Here is a 16,870-nt window from a genome sequence, read left to right as displayed (position 1 = left end):
TCGTGTAATTCCTTTTCTCAACCAAATGCCTGACCCCTTTGGGGTCTGATTGCACATATATTCTGCGATAGAACTCATGCGCAGTCTTTATTTTAAGCAAACATTGTTGTTCTTTTAAAAGGTTAAGGATATAGGCAGCCCCTACAAACAGGGCTCATTCTAACCCTGGGAACTCTTGACCAGGGTGTTTTGCAGCCACCTTACACCCCGCGATATCCTTCAAGTTAGGCAGCGCTGGAAAATGAAACCGCACCCACATACTCCAAGATGAAGTGACATATTGGCGGTCTAGTCTTTCTCCAGACAACTAGCACTCTGTCCTCTGCGCACACCAAGTGTGTGATCACTTGGAGGGATATAGAGACAGTGATATCCGAACTGCGGTGCACTGCTCCTAGAACCTAGTTCAAGTTCAAGTTCAAGAATTTATATAGCGCACTACTCACCCAGAGGGTCTCAAGGCGCTTGGGGAGGGGGTTCATTATTTATCGAATAGCCAGGTTTTAAGTTCTTTTCTGAAGGAGATGTGGTTCTGAGTAAGGCGGAGGTGAGTGGGGAGTGAGTTCCAGGTCTTGGCCGCCAAGTAGGAGAAGGATCTACCTCCCATGGTGGATCTTTGGATACGTGGAACTGCAGCGATGCCTTGATTGGATGATCTTAGTTGGCGAGTGGGTGTGTAGAAGGATAGTCGAGTGTTGAGGCATTCTGGCCCTAGTTTGTAGAGGGCCTTGTGTGCGTGGGTGAGAAGACGGAACGTTATTCTCTTGTTGACGGGGAGCCAGTGGAGGTCTTTCAGGTGGCCGGTGATGTGATCTTGGCGAGGGATGTCCAAAATGAGTCTTGCTGATGCGTTTTGGATGCGTTGGAGTTTTGTCTGTAATTTGGCTGTAATTCCGGCGTAGAGGGTGTTTCCGTAGTCTAGTCAACTCGTAACCAGAGCGTGGGTGACAGTCTTTCTTGTCTCGGCGGGGATCCAGCGGAAGATTTTTTTGAGCATACGAAGTACGTTGAAGCAGGAGGACGAGACTGCGTTGACTTGATTGGTCATCGAGAGTGAAGAGTCTAGGATGAAGCCAAGGTTACGTGCATGGTCCGTGGGTATGGGTGCTTGCCCCAGATCCGAAGGCCACCATGAGTTGTCCCAGGCAGAGGGGGATGATCCTAGGATGAGCACTTCCGTTTTGTCTGAATTCAGTTTAAGGCGGCTGTCTTTCATCCATACGGCTACTTCTTTCATGCCTGCGTGAAGATTGGTTTTTGCGGTGTTGGGGTCTTTGGTGAGGGAAAGAATCAGTTGGGTGTCGTCAGCGTAGGAGATGATGTTTAGGTTGAGTTGATGCGCGATGGAAGCGAGTGGGCTCATGTAAACGTTGAAGAGGGTGGGGCTGAGTGATGATCCTTGTGGTACACCGCAGATGACTTCGGTGGCTTCTGATTTGAAGGGGGGAAGTCGGACTCTCTGAGTTCTCCCGGCTAGGAACGAGATGATCCAGTCCAAGGCTTTTCCTTTTATGCCGACGTTGCTGAGGCGTTGTATGAGTGTGCTGTGACAAACAGTGTCGAAGGCGGCTGAGAGGTAGAGTAGAATGAGGGCCACTGTTTCTCCGTTGTCCAGTAGTGTTCGGATGTCATCTGTTGCTGCAATGAGGGCGGTTTCAGTGCTGTGTTTGGCTCGAAAGCCAGACTGTGAGGGATCGAGGGAGTTGTTGGATTCGAGGAAGGCGGTGAGTTGGCTATTGACGGCTTTCTCAATGACTTTGGCCGGGAATGGGAGGAGGGATATGGGGTGGTAGTTTTTAAGTTCGGAGGGGTCTGCTGTGGGTTTCTTCAGGAGGGCGCTGACTTCGGCATGTTTCCAGCTTTCGGGAAAGGTAGCAGAGATGAAAGAGCAATTGATGACATCACGGAGATGGGGTGCGATGATGGAGTCAGCTTTGTTGAAGATGTGGTGGGGACATGGGTCGGTAGGCGAGCCAGAATGGATGGAATTCATGAGGCGGATGGTGTCTTCAGTGGTGATTGTGTTCCATGTGCTGAGGTTGTAAGAGGGCGGTTTAGGTTCTGAGGGGGGGTGGAGAGGATTGTTTGTTGGAACTGTTTTCGAAGCTGTTATGTATGTCGGCAATTTTGTTGTAGAAGAAGGAGGATAACGAATCGCAGAGGTTTTGGGAGGCAGTGATGTCGTTTGAGGCAGCGGTGGGGTTGGTGAATTCTTTGACGATGTTGAATAGTTCCTTGCTGTTATGGGCATTGTTGTCGCGTCGATTCTTGAGTGCTGATTTCTTGGTGGCTCGGATCAGCTGGTGGTGTTTGCGGGTGGCTGCCTTGAAGGTGGTCATGTTGTCGGTGGTAGGGTTTTTTCTCCATGGTTTCTCGAGAGTGCGGCATAACTTTTTGGATTTCTTAAGTTCGTCGTTGAACCAGGGGGCCTTTTTGTTGTCTTGTTTGGTGTGATGGTTTTTCAAGGGTGCTAATTCGTCAGCGCTGTGAGTGATCCATTGTTTGAATTTGATGGCAGCTTGGTTTGGGTCCAATGAGAGGGCGGGTGGGTTTTGGTTGAGCGATGTGAGGAGTTGGTCGGTGGTGATTTTGTTCCATTTTCTTCGAGGGGATAGGTTGTGGGGGGTTGTGGGTTGAGGTGGTTTTGTAGTTGAAGTGAACACAACAGTGGTCCGTCCAGTGGAGAGCTGTGGTGCGATCGAAGGAGATGTGTTTGCTGGAGGTGAAGATTGGGTCGAGCGTATGTCCGGCTACATGGGTGGGGGTATCAACAAGTTGTTTGAGGCCGAGATTGGCCAGGTTGTCGAGAAGGGTGGTGGTGTTGCTGTCGTTTTTCTTGTCCAGGTGGAAGTTGAGATCTCCTAATAGAATGTAGTTCTCGGAGGCGAGGACATGTGGACTGATGAAGTGATGTCTTCGCTGAATTGTTTACGGGTTCCTGGAGGCCTGTAGATGAGGGTGTGGTTTTAGGGTCGGTGTGGACCTGGAAGTGAAGGTGTTTGGCGGTTGTGAGGTTATCGTTGGAGCTGGTCGTGATTTTGATGGTGTTCTTATGGACGATGGCGATGCCTCCTCCTGTTTGGTTGGTGCGGTCTTTTCGGATAATCTTGTAGTTGTCCGGGATGGCTATGGCGATATGAGGTGTTGATGATGAGTTCATCCATGTTTCAGTTAGGAAGGCGACGTCCGGTGATGTAGTGTCGAGTAGATCCCAGAGTTCGGTGGCGTGCCTGTGGACAGAGCGGGTGTTCAGCAGGATGCACTTCAGGTGGTTAGAAGCAGAGCTGTGTTTGGGGTTAGTGGGTGTGGTGTGGGTCTTGATGCTGGTAAATTTGCAGTAGTGGCAGGCGAAGGGTCCATGGGTGAGTCCTGGGGCAGCTACGCAGCATAGAGGTGTGCGTCCGGGATTAAGGGCTAGGAGGGTGGCGGCGTCATATGTTATGCTGGAGGAGTGCGCAAAAAAAAAGTCAAAAAAAAGATTTATTTGTAACGGTACTCTATTGAGGACCACAAAATAAAATATATACATTATACATTCTCATTTAATACATTTTCAATGAAATTTTCAAAAACTTAAAAATTCTATAGCAAACATATTCATTTGGGGGGTTTTTACAAATTAATAAAAAGTCCTTTGAATTTACGATCCTACATGATCGGTAAATGGGTAAAAGACATAATAACCTTGCCTTCACAATTACTGTATTAGGACATATAAAAAGAAGATGATCCAAATTCTGATTGCCCCCTTGACAAAAGGTACATAAAGCTGCCTTATCTGCACTCCAGGAAGAGATAAAAGTTAGTACAGGAAGGATTCCCAGGCGCAGCATCATAATTGCGCGCCTTGCACCGTGTATGAGGGTATAGTCTAGATAGGGCAGTTATTGCTTATATTCATGGGAGTCTGCATAGGTCTTATACAAAGATACAAAGATAAACTCACACAATGTGAGTGGTCAATGTCGTAACTCAATTTAGGGGTGAATTTTTTTAAAAATAGTTTGAGTTGGGCTGGAGACCATGTAGACAATATTTCCACACTTACTTTAGCAAGCTGAAAGGCCTCTCGCATGTTTTTTGAAAAAGTGAGATTGGTAGAACCGATGTTAAATGTCTCAACTTTTAGTAAACTTCGGAGAGTGCCTTCTTTAGAGTGGAGAAGGTTATAAGCCCACCTTATGATACTAGCTACAGCTGTAGCATAGGCACTCGTGATGTTACATTCCAGTCTCAACGCCTGTACTGGAGTAGATGTGGAGATCTTCAGTAAGTTTTTTAGTATTTTACCTTCGATTAAGTTCATATATGTCCATTGATTAATGGGAATGTATTCCGAAGCGTAGGAAATGACCGGCGGAATCTTGGCTCGATAAACTTGAATTAGTGCCGAAAAGTGCCTATGACCAGTAGCAGAATATAGGCGGGACAAAGCCCCAGCATGTAGGTCACTTTTCCTTTTTAAGTGTTCAATTTGACTGTTGTTACTCGCGTTTTGCGAGAAAATTCTGCCCAGGTACGTATATTCCTTTACCTGCTCTACTTTCTCCCCTCCCAACTTCCATTCGTATCTCACCCTTTTCTTCTGGTTTGAGAAAGCAACCACTTTGGTCTTACTTATGTTTGGGATTAGGAAATTATTCCTGGAGTACTGATGTAAAGTGTCTAGGGGATTTTGAAGTCCGAATGGTGTCGAACAAGACAATGTCGTCCGCGTACAGCAGGGAGTGAATATACTCATTGGCTATCTTTGGCGGCGTACTTAAACATTGTTGTAATTTGGATGGTAAATCACTTAAGTACAAAGAAAATAAAATTGGAGCCAAGAGGCACCCTTGTTTTAAGCCATTTGATGTGCGAAATACCCTTGATAGACCCTTATCGCTCCCCATTTGAATACGGCACCAGGTGTCGCTGTGAAGATTTACTATTAAAAGCAATAGCTGTTCCGGTATGCCCATTCTTCTCAGTTTTGACCACAAGGTCGGTCTATCTACTCGATCGAAGGCCGTCGAGTAGTCTATGAACGCTGCATAAATGGTTTGCTTTTTCCCTGATTTTATCCAGAATGGTTTGGAAGATCGGTACATTGTCAGTCACTGCATGGTTTGGACGAAATCCAGACTGAAACTTAGGGATTAAACCCAGGGAAAATGCCCAAGTTTTCAGCCTATCCAATATTTCTGCAGCAAAAATCTTCCCGACAGCGTCCATGAGGGCAATTTGCCTATAGTTTCCCGGAATGCTTCTTTTTCCTTTTTTATAGATCGGGATAATTGTACTCCCCTTCCAGGAGATTGGCATTTTGCCACTATCGATTATATAGTTAAATAGTGGCGAGAGCAGCCGTCCCCACTCTTTGTGGTCAATTTGATAGGCCTTGATAGGTATCTGATCGGGTCCCGACGCACCAGTACTTCTTGCCCTTCTTATGATCGTAGAGACAGACACTGCCGACGTTTTATTAATTTTTATGTCATTCTTTCCCAAACATTGTACTTCAGCCTCACCATTATTAATCAACTTATTTGGACTATATAGCTCTCGAAGGTAAATTTCCCAGTCTTCTTCTGTAACAGGAGTTGATTCTAACTTTTTCTTGGTTCCAGTCATTATTGCAATCAGGGCCCAATATTTGCGCTGGTTCTTTTGTTTAGCTGCTTGTTGGATTTCAATCCAATTGGTGTCCTGCTTCAGTTTTTTCTGTTTAGTTTTTTCTCGTCATATTTGATTTTTTAATCTATTGATTTCCTTTTTATTTGTAAATGAGAAATTCAAAAACTGGGCACGTATCAACCTGTTAATTTGTTTTACGACTGGTTTATTTGAATTTTTATGTTTACTACTTCGTTTGCTTTTCCTTAATTTTGTTTGTTCTAACTTACTTTGTAGTGCATATTTCAGCTTATTTAATATGCAGTCAAAGTTCTTTATAAGATCGGCTGAGTATGTAGTAGTCAACAGATTAGTTTGGGAGACTAATAGCCTCACGTGGTCCAAATTTTCTGTCCCCCAATAAATTCGGCCCCTCGTTGCGTTTACTTCCAGTTTGGTTTGATGAAATATCGGCTGATACTGGAAAGTGGCTTGTACAATCCATTCAGTTGATAGACGTAAGATAGCATGATCACTTTCCTCATTGAATGTGATCGAAAGTTGACTCATTCGATCTTTTTCTCCGATCCCACATATGAAATAGTCAAGGATAGAGGGAGATCCATTACCCTGCCTCGTATACGATGCTGGTTTATCACCATGTATATTACCATTTAAAATTGTCCCGTTGATTCTTGGGAGAAATGATAATAATGCGCGACCTCTCCTATCAGATTTCATTCCTTTTGGGAGTACAGGGAGTGATGTTTCCAAAGATTCCTCATTGAAGAGGAGAGCCCATTTCTTTAATTCGCAGTTTGACATTTTTGCATTCATGTCTCCCATTATAATATAAGGCAAATTGAGTTGGTCTTCAATAATGTGAGAGATGGTCTCCATTAGGCGTTCAAACAACAGATCGCAGTTGATGCTGGGAGGCGCATTGATGTTGAAGAGTAGTAAAAAAGTGGCTGATATTTGGGATTTAAGAGATACCTTTAAGCATTGTAAATTATCCGTATTTGTATTAATTATTTCCTGTGACCAAGAGTAATCTTCTTTTAATAAGATTGCTAGACCGCCTTTGGCATGGCCCCTTCTAGATCTTTTTGCCAAGGTTTCAAATACATAGTATCCTTTTTGTTTAAAAGGGTTAATGTTCCACGTTTCCTGTAAACCAATAATGTCAGGGAGGATTTCAGTTACATACTTCATTTTTTTATCCGTCTTCCCAGCCAAATTCCAAGACAGTAGCGTCAGACCTTTGCTAAACTTGATGTTTTTGAGGTTTAACAAATTTTTTACTATTTAAGGTTTCTGATAACCATGCCCAAGATTTTGTTGAGTTCTCATTATCGGTAGATCTTAAATCCCTGGACCATACTGACCTCTCACCTTGCTTTACTTGTATTTTTAGTGAGTCTTTTCTTGTGGAATTTGATACTGTTTCTCCCCAGAGTGTACTAGTGATTTCGTTTCTTCGGTTAGTTTGTCCTAGGATACCTTTGTTTAAATTATTAGTAGGTGTGGGTTCCACTACGGATATTACATCGTAACCGTTTTTATGAAGAATTTCCTTCTCCCTGAGTATGATTCCAGGCAGAACTGGCGAAAAAAAGGATACCTGTGCTAGTTTCTTATTCTCTTTATTTGGAAAGAGAACTAGATCAATTTCATTGCTTGTCAGAGAGATCAGAGGTGGCATTTCTTGTAAAAGATTCAGTATTCTACCGCGATTCAATGGCATTTTGTCAGTAGGAAACAGTTCCTCTATAATTAAGTGCTTAGATGGAATTCCTTCCCATGGTTGCGTAATAATATTATTCGCTTCTTCAGTAGCCTTAGAATTTCGTTCTGTTGTTCTATATTCTACCACTGGACAGAATTCTTCAGCTTTTGGGTTCAGATGTGTTAACAGCGGAGATTTTTGGATTTCTGAAGAGTTCATCAAGATTTTGGGAGTGAATTTTTGAAATTTCAGTTTATTCCCTTTTTTCCTCTGTATTCTCCTTAGTGGTTTTCTCTTCTTCCCCCTCGCATTTTCCCTCTCATTTCTTTTTTCAGACTGTTCTTGTTGACTATTTTTCTGTTCAGCAGTAACGCCCAATGGCTCAACTTTGTTGTCCCTAATACCCTGATCCTGGTTGTTGTCAGACACTTTGTACGAAAAGATAGGAAAATGCTTATTACTATTTCCAGTAATGGTTTCCGATTCTTCTTTAAACAATTTCTTAAGAGAATATGTAATAAGAGGTTTATTCTTCTTTCTTAGTTCCTTTGTTTTAGTCACAATTTTTGCTATGGTATTCGTTTGTGTACTAGCTTCTCGCTGTTTTGGAGTTATATTTACATTGTTTTGAAGATCTTCATCTTTTAATGTTTCGAGTGAATCAGGTTTTTTTGATATGTATTTGTTTTGGAATATTTTCTTTTTTTCCTCAACCAAGTATTTCAGTATTCCTATTTGCACGTCCAAAGTGTCATCGGAATTGGCAAGAATTTGACCAAGATGAGTAAGCACTGATTCCAAGATTTCTTGCAGTGTAAAAAGCGCCTTTGAGAGAGGAGAAGTAGTATTTCCAAAGGTTAAATGTGAAAAAATGGGATCAGTAAAGTTGGCCTGGTTAGGGTATAGGATAGGAGATTTTTCTGGTGAGCTTGTTAAAGGATGTATTTGGCTCAATATTATTTCAGATTTATCTTGTTCTGGCTTCATATTCATACTTATAAACACATCAGAGGGTAACTCATAATCCTGTTTACTCATTGGTATTATAGGGGTTATTTGAGCCGTATCTACGGAAGGATTTTGGCCTTTCCCAATGAAAGAAATATTTGCCAAATTACTTTCAGATTTTGTCTGTCCTTGATTGTCAATATTCTGGACGAAGAGAGGTAGCGAATCGTAATTTTCCTTATTTATAGAAGGTTCTAGCTTATTTTGGTTTTCAGTTGAAAGTGAAGATACAGTTTTTTTCTTAGAAAGGGTAGAAAAATACGTGTTTATAGCTGGAGTACTTGAAATTTGGCCAGGTTTCAATGAATTATCTGCAGTCTTTCTAACAGCTGTTTCAGTCCCCATACGCCTCATATAAATTGTTCGTGAGCGAAGTTTTTTTACAGCCCTCATATTTGGGATCAGAGGTCTAATTGATGGTATGTTAGCCGCAGTAGATTTTATTTAATTATAGGATCTTTATTTCAGATTTCTGATAGAAAATTTTCCGTAAAACTTAAGATGTATTTACGAATTGATTTCGGAGTATAGGTTTGGTAGATCCTCAATGGCCAAGCGTAAGTGGGGTGGCCCGTCCCGTCCTCGGTCGTCCCCGGACGGCCACAGACGGCCCGCCCTTTGCCCGGGCTTAGCCCCGCGCTTGGTCCCGCACGCGTCCCGCTACGCGTTGACCCGGTTGTAGTATATAGTTGTGACTCAGATGGGCGTGTCGCCTGGGGGAAGAGGAACCAGCTGACCCCAGCTGGGATTTCTGGTCCTCGCAGTCCCCCGGGCTTGACGCGCTGTACTTCTTTTACCCTGGCCTCGACCCTACTGACTCCAGCTGGGAGCGAAGGGCAGAGCTTGCAGATTGCAGCTCACGCTCACACCAGCGAGTCAAGGGGAGGCGCACCACGGGGCACAAAAAGGAACACGAGCGTCAGCTCTGGCAGCAGATGCGGGATACAATCAGCAGTCAGGGATACAGATCCCTCGTCAGGCACAAATGAGCAGCAGTTCAGAGTGAACAGAAAACCGGTGAGTGCGCTTTGCGGGGGGCAGGGGGTCTGGCGCTGGGCGCGGTCCAGGCACGGACGGGCGTAGACGGGCTTACCTTTGGTGCACCTCCGGCGCGCGAGGGGCGCGACCGCTGCGCTTGAACGCTGCGCGAGGGTGCATCTGTCATATGCGGATAGCGGAAGGGGAGGGGCGAGGGAGGGTCAGCAGGGAGGCGGGGTGGAGATCAGGGGTAGGAGGCAGGACAACAACAAACAAAATGGCAGCAAGCAGGCAATCTCAAAACAACACTGGGGCACAATGCAGGCGAGCGCGATGTGAAAGGCGGAGGCGCAAATACAATATACAATTACAGGCACTAATACTATTTCAGGCAGCATGGCACAAGAGCTGCTGTCACACAAGTGCACTTTGGCAGTCGAGCGTAACAATGTAAATGGCCTCGGCAGATTTAAACAACAATGCTCGGCGGGCGGGGCAATCTAGCGCTACGCACTAATTAGACGCTTCTTTAAATGTGCAGCCCTCAGGCAGAGTGCGAGATAGGATCTCAGTGGTAACGATACCAGTTCGAGGAGGCTGGGAGCGGCGTGTGGAGCGGCCGCTTCTGCTGATAGCAGGACGGTCACAACGCGATCGCGGAGGAGCTGCGAGGTCAGTATCAGTGGGAGGGAGGGTCAGCAGGGAGGCGGGGTGGAGATCAGGGGAAGGAGGCAGGACAACAACAAACAAAATGGCAGCAAGCAGGCAATCTCAAAACAACACTGGGGCACAATGCAGGCGAGCGCGATGTGAAAGGCGGAGGCGCAAATACAATATACAATTACAGGCACTAATGCTATTTCAGGCAGCACGGCACAAGAGCTGCTGTCACACAAGTGCACTTTGGCAGTCGAGCGTAACAATGTAAATGGCCTCGGCAGATTTAAACAACAATGCTCGGCGGGCGGGGCAATCTAGCGCTACGCACTAATTAGACGCTTCTTTAAATGTGCAGCCCTCAGGCAGAGTGCGAGATAGGATCTCAGTGGTAACGATACCATTTCGAGGAGGCTGGGAGCGGCGTGTGGAGCGGCCGCTTCTGCTGATAGCAGGACGGTCCTACAAGGTCCTACAAGACCTACAAGGCGCCGGGAGGGATGAGTGGTCTGAGACAAGCTCACCTTGACATAGTAGGGGTATTCAAGCAAGGACCCAGCAAGCTTTTTATTGGCCCACTCAAGCTCATGAAATTGGGGCATATTTAATCACGATAAACAACCAGGGCAACAAACCAATCAGGTACCCTCACAAATTAATAATTATGGAGTTGGGCTACGCAGCAGGGGACAAACAGAGCATTCCCCAACAGGCCCTCATATCGTATATATAGTTACCTAATTAACCTCTTTATCTCTATCAATGCAGAGTGTAACTACAGGGAGCCATCCTCACTCCCCCACCAATTTGAGCCTTATTATCAATTAAGCTCGGTAAGGGATTCCAAGTGCATAGTTGTGATGTTTTGCTTGGTAATGATAATCCGGTGTTCTTTTATTTTAAGAGCGATACTACTATGCTCATATGGGACGATTGGTCCTTTATACTCGTGGTGCCTTCACCTAATTATAGTACTTACCGGGTCACACAACTAGTTAAGAGGGACAAGACCACCTTTTGCACCTTTTCTTATATGCTTTTTATTATATTCATCACAAAGGGCACTGTACTTTGTGTGTTTACGTGTGTAAGTTTCTCATCGCTTGCAAGAATTTCTCTGGAAATAAGTTATGCAACCTATTTAACCTGAGCATTCACTCAGACTGTGACTTCACTCTACTCCACAAGGTAGGAGGTAAGGAGAGTGTTCTAGGGATCTATTCTCATAGTTCTGATAAAAGCCAGGGACAAAGCATAAGAGGGCTGAAACATGTCGACAGTTTGCAGACTGGAAGGGTAGTGGGTTCATTGTAGCCCAGCATACACCATCCACTGGTTATTCAAAACCTTTTTAATCTGACCAGTGAGTCTACCAATAAAGGGTACTTTGGAGATCCCTGTGTTAGTGTTAACATTATCTTCTCTGCACTTTTCTCTTCTTGATCCCGCATAGTTTTTCTTTATGTTTGTTTTGTCTCCTCCTCCCTATTGCTCCACCTTTGTCGTTGGTTTGCACGGAGGTGTGTAAGCAAACCTATGATGAAGCATGCCACATATTTCTGGGGATGAGGGCAGTTTTAACAACATGTGTGTCTTGTCGATTTACCTCTAACTAACAGCGACATACTTTGCATAGCCGCATTTCTATGTGTGTGTAGAGTTGTATATTAGGAGGCCGGAGTGGGGCTTTTCCTCCTACCCCTTATCTACTGTTTGTGTGAGGTATTAAGCAACTACAACAGGACTAAATAAGGGAACAAAACACTCAAGTGAAATAATTAGTGGCAACTCACATCCATTGACATTTAATGGATTGTGTGGGACTCTTTCGGAATTCTATAAGCGCTGCTTAGATGAGGGTGAATCTGCTATTTGAGAACAACACTGTGTCTTAGACTGCTTTCCGCCAGTCATGGAGCTCTGTGGAATCACATTGGGTTTTAAGTTAACTCCGTGCCCTTCCACAGAGTACAACTCCGACCATCCATAATTAAAAAAATTACTATTCCCACTCCGCTGGGTGCAACAGTAGGGAAAGTAATGGATAGCGTTGGGGTAAAAATGTATATTTCCACTCCAGTAAAAGTAGGGAAAGTTTTGGTTAGCATAGGGTTAAAAATTACTATTCCCACTCCACTGAGTGCGACAGTAGGATAAGTGTTGGATAGCGGAGAGGTGAAAACTACTATTCCCACTCCAGTGAGTGCAACAGTAGGGAAAGTGCTGGATAGCGGAAGGGTTAAAATTACTATCTCAACTGCAGAGAGTGCAACAGTGGGGAAAGTGTTGGTTAGCAGAGGTGTAAAATGTACTATTACCACTCCAGTGAGAGCAACAGAAGGGAAAGTGTTGGATAGCGAAGGGGCAAAAATTACTATTCCCACTCCAAAGAGTGCAACAGTAGGGAAAATGTTGGATAGCGGAGGAGTAAAAATTAGTATTGCCACTCCACTGAATGCAACAGCAGGATAAGTGTTGGATAGCGGAGGGGTAATAAAATGTATTCCCACTTCAGTGAGTGCAATAGTAGGGAAAGTATTGCATAGTGGAGCGGTAACAGTTACTATTTCCACCCCAGAGAGTACAACAGTAGGGAAAGTGCTGGATGGCGGAAGGGTAAAAATTACTATTCCCATTCCAGTGAATGCAACAGTAGGGAAAGTGTTAGACAGTGGAGATGTTTTTTTTACTATTCACACTCAAACATTTAGAAAAATATACATATATATATATATTTTTAAATAGTAAAAATGTACAAACAGCATTTTAAAAATAAAAATAACAAATATTAAACATATAAACATAACACATATTATAATACTAATTACATATGACAAAACCTACAAATATTATATAAAATAAAATAATAAATACATTTACAAAATAATTATTCTTTTAAACTAGAAAATATTTACAATTATTTTTTTAAAACATAAATATATTTATTTTATTTCCTACCCTATAACACCACACCAATAACAAAACACTTCAACATTTTTAATTACTTTTATTTACATAATTAACGTAATTAATAATGAATTTAAAACATTATTAATAATGAAAACTAAGAACCATTAATAGACTACACAACTTTAACACTATAATATCCACAACACACCTAAATCTATACTACTATTATAAAGGACGAACTTTGAACCTTTGAGGCGGGTAAACTCGGGAACCACAGCACCAATCCAAACACCCGATACATCGTTGTAATTGGCAGGGTCTGTAGATGGACATAGGCTATATAAAATAAAAAAATATACGTTATTTAAAATATTTACCTAAAAAAAAAAGTAGTCCCTTGGAAGTAGCACCAGCCGGCCGCGACATGCGTGCTTACATCAGGAGCCAGGGAGGAGCGGCGTACGCAAGGAGGAGCGGCGGACATGAGCGTGGGGAGGAGCGGCGGACAGGCGGCGAGGAGCGGTGAGCGGCGGATGATGTAGGTGAAATATAAAAGCTACAGTCAGGGAAGAATGGTGAGCGTAGGTGAAATACAGGCAGGGAGGAGCGGTGAGCGTAGGTGAAATACAGGCGGGAGGAGCGGTGAGCGTAGGTGAAATACAGGCGGGGAGGAGCGGTGAGCGTAGGTGAAATACAGGCGAGGAGGAGCGGTGAGCATTAAATGAAGCAAAAGAGGTAGCAAACGGCAAAAGTGAGTGCATTACAAAAGTGAGAATCGCGAGCCAACAACATACAAGATTTAACAAACGGTGCATTACATAACGAAAAAGTGGCGGGGAAGAGCGGTGAGCATAGGTGAAATACAGGCGGAGGAGCGGTGAGCGTAGGTAAAATACAGGCGGGGAGGAGCGGTGAGCGTAGGTGAAATACAGGCGGGGAGGAGCGGTGAGCGTAGGTGAAATACACAATTAAAACCTATTTTAAAATTAAAACTTATACTATTAACTAATAATTGAATAATTAAAATTTATTTAATTCTCACCCTATACCCCTTTAACAGTAAGAACACAGAAAAAAATAAACCATTACCCCAAATAAATATCAAATAATAAAACTTACTATATATAATTTATTAAACACAAATTACTTCTCACCCTTTACTCCTATTAACACCATAAGACACACCTCAAATAAATTACACTATTACCATAATTAATCACCAATTAATTTATTAAAATTAATTAACAACCAATTATTAATTCATTAATTAAACATAAAAAACTTCCCACCCTTTACATCTATAAACACCACAACATAGCTAAAATTAATTACAAAATTACCGAAATGAGTTACCAATGAATTAATGCAAATTAAGTAACAACAAATGAGTAATTCATGAATTAAAAACAAATTACTTCACACCCTTTACTCCTATAAGCACCACAACACACACCTAAAATTAATTACACAATTACCATCACTAGTTACCAATTAATTATTAAAATTATTTAACAACCAAATATTAATGAATTGTTAATATATTGCTTTACACATTTAACACTAAAGCATCTCAATTAAACAAATATTAATAAATAAAAAGTAATCAATACATTTAATATAATTTAATTACTCCCCACCCTATTCCTCTATAAACCCACAACTTGCTACAGAACTAAAAATGGAAAATTCAAATAAAAATAATAAATGTAATATAATTAAAATACTTCCCACCCTATTCCACTATAAACCCACACCCTTTTCGGAACTAAATGCACATAATCCAAACAAAACAATTAATAATTACTTAAAATGTAACACATGTATTAAAAATACAAACAATTCTTATACAAAAACCATTCATCACATACATTTAGAAATTAACCGTGGGTGGAGACCTCCGCTCCGCCCATGAAGTGTGCAGAGTTTTTCCTACTTGGCAAGTTGGCAACTCCCGCCACCCACCCCCCCATTCACAATTATTTAAAAGTAAAAAAAAACATTTTAAATTCATAAAAAGCCATACCTTACATGCAGCGTCCCCGGGCTGCCCTCTTCCTCAATCGTGACTTCACTTGTGACAACTGCCCTTGAGCAGGCGCCCCTACATGCATGTATGCACGGGCACCCGCGCATGCACAGTTGTCACAAGTGAAGAGGGCAGCCCGGGGACGCCACATGTGACATAAGGCTTTTTTATTAATTTAAAAGGCTTTTTTAAAACTTTTAATTACATCTTAATAGGACGGGTGGGAGGCGGGTGATACATAGTGGGACTACGCGGTGTGTGTGCAGTTTTATTTGCACTCTGTGGCACTCCGCGTAGCCCCACTAAGCACACTACACCCAGGTCTAATAAAAATATGCTAAAATACATAACAATAATAAAAAACAATATTTGTAACAACTATATTTTGGCCAATGATATTAAACACTTCAATATTTTTAAAGTTGATACTACTTACTTTAAGTCGATATTCTTGACCACGATATTCTTGCTGGTGATATTTCTGACCCACGATAATAATGGCTCAATATTTGTGCAACTCGATATTTTGTACTCGATATTCTGTCTCTGAACCACTTATTTAGCCATACATTCATGAAAACATGCCTAGATCACAAGTATTCAGTCACACATTCATGAAAATTACTAATAACAATACCTTGTTGGCTTATATATAACTTAATACCACATTGTTTACTAATCTTCCAAGTGTTACTATCATGCAATTTAATTATAATCAATTATCAACTTTGGAAAGATTATATTTTGAGTTGACAGGTTTATAACATGAGACCTTCAGGTCTGACACAGGGCCTGATTCTGATCTCGTTCAGAAAGCAAACCAAACGACTCGTGTTTGGAATGCTTTCCGTATGACTCATGTCAGGGGGAGTCCGACCGAACAAGTATGATGCATTTGAATGCATCTAGATACGATTTGGTCAGACTCCCTTTGACTTCAATGGAATCATGTGCACCGACCACCTACACAGGCACCCTTTGACAAAAGGGGTTATTGGGGATCATTGTGCACCCTAGGGCGGGCACCCTTTGGTGCCTGTCACACTGTGCTTGGTCTGAAAGTGGGACCCATGGGTACCCTCACATGCATGATTCGGAGGGCCCCAGTTGAAGAAGGACCTGCTATGGGCCCCCAAAGTTCGATTCCAGCAGCCTTTTTGAACTGGGCAAAACTAATTGTAAAGACTGTCCGAATCATTGATCGTACTTGCTCGCTTGGAAAACCTACTCCATAGAGCTGTACGATTTGGCTCCAGAGGGCTCTATCTCTCCGTATGCCTTCCGGAACCGATTCGGTCAGCGCTAAGGATTTTTCCTTGGTCATTCGGAATTGGGAATGAGTCAGTTGGAAACAAGGGCTCCGGATCGGTTTAGGTAGGACCAAATCCGATTCGGAGCCCTCCCTACCGAGATCGGAATTGGGCCCACAGATGTCAGGAGCAAGCGCTCAACACCCTAATCAATGGTCTTTGCCATCATACGCTTTGACAATCCCTTTCCAAACGCTCTAGGACTGCAGGAAGGAATCTTGCAGTGTTCCATAAAAACATAAATATATAACATAAATACCTATCTTTAAATTATGAACGGAGTGACAAGGGAATAAGAAGATTTGCAGTATATTGATATGTCATATCTCTTTTTGTTATCTTTGATACGAATTAATGTTGTTGGGAGGAACCCAGACCATTTGCTAAGACTTTCATGTTGGTTAGATATAATGAACAGTTAATTGGTTGGTTATACATTTTTGTTTATTTTAGTGTTTTATGAAATGAAATGAAAGTGGGATTTGTAAAGCGCATTACTACCCGAAGGCCTCGTAGCGCTTGCCCCGTTAGCGCGAACTTGACCCGTTAGGGTATTAGAGCGCTTTACAGGGTCACAGAGTCAAACAATAGGGAGGATAACACAAGAGTAATGTAAATTAGAGGGGAGGGGGTGCTGGATACAAGAGGGATGAGAGT

The sequence above is a fragment of the Lissotriton helveticus genome, chromosome 3_1 (genome assembly GCF_964261635.1).
Source record: "Lissotriton helveticus chromosome 3_1, aLisHel1.1, whole genome shotgun sequence".
Classification (NCBI taxonomy): domain Eukaryota; kingdom Metazoa; phylum Chordata; class Amphibia; order Caudata; family Salamandridae; genus Lissotriton; species Lissotriton helveticus.
Note: the sequence above shows the minus strand (reverse complement) of the source record.